This window comes from Portunus trituberculatus, chromosome 4 (assembly GCF_017591435.1).
Source record: "Portunus trituberculatus isolate SZX2019 chromosome 4, ASM1759143v1, whole genome shotgun sequence".
NCBI classification, from domain to species: Eukaryota; Metazoa; Arthropoda; class Malacostraca; order Decapoda; family Portunidae; genus Portunus; species Portunus trituberculatus.
This window is the reverse complement of record NC_059258.1, coordinates 4,542,571-4,543,515: the sequence shown is the minus strand read 5'-3', so window position 1 is coordinate 4,543,515 and position 945 is coordinate 4,542,571.

Here is a 945-nt window from a genome sequence, read left to right as displayed (position 1 = left end):
GCCCCCTATTAAATACTGCCCGCCCCCCATTAAATGCTGGCTCCCCCCATCAATTACTGGCCTCCGCTATTAAAATACTGCCCCCCCCCATTAATTACTGCTCCTCGCCATTAAATATTGCTTCCCATTAAATACTGCACCCCCCATTAAATACTGGCTCCCCCATCCCATTATAGGCCTACCTACTCTTCTCTCTCCTCCAATTCTTTCATCTATACAGTTTTATTTAGGATACTTAGAATTGAACACACACACACACACACACACACACACACACACACACACACACACACACACACACACACACACACACGAGAGGCGAAACTGTGTCAGTGTTGCATATCTTTTCTTATTTTTCCTTCTCAAATGTCAGACACCTCGATAACTTTCGCTCCCATTCGCAATAACGATAGTAATGATAATAATAATAATAATAATAATAATAATGAATAATAATAATGATAATAGTAATGGTATCTGTTAATTAAAATGACTATAAAAAGACCCAGATAGAGATGTGAGATTAAAAATGATGAATGAAAAGAAATAAGAAATGACGTAGAGAGAGAGAGAGAGAGAGAGAGAGAGAGATCTGAATAAGGTAATGTATACAAATGAGACAGACAAAAAAATAACAAACTTCTCAATGAATGGAGGAGAGACGCGGAGAGAAACTGTTAACTTTCTTATATCCAGGAAGAGAGAGAGAAAGGAGGAGGAGGAGAGGAGGGACAGTGGCGGCCAAGGTTACAAAGCCCTAGGGATGGATAAAATGGACCCCCTAACTTTGTGGGTGCCAGCTTTGCATATCCTAAAATAATCTTTAAAAAATAACTAGAAAGATAAATATTCCCTGATATGAAGGTTTGAAATGGAATATTGACATTTTATTAGTAATTTTTAGTATATTTAAAGATTTGAGAACGTGTATATAGTGTTTTGGTA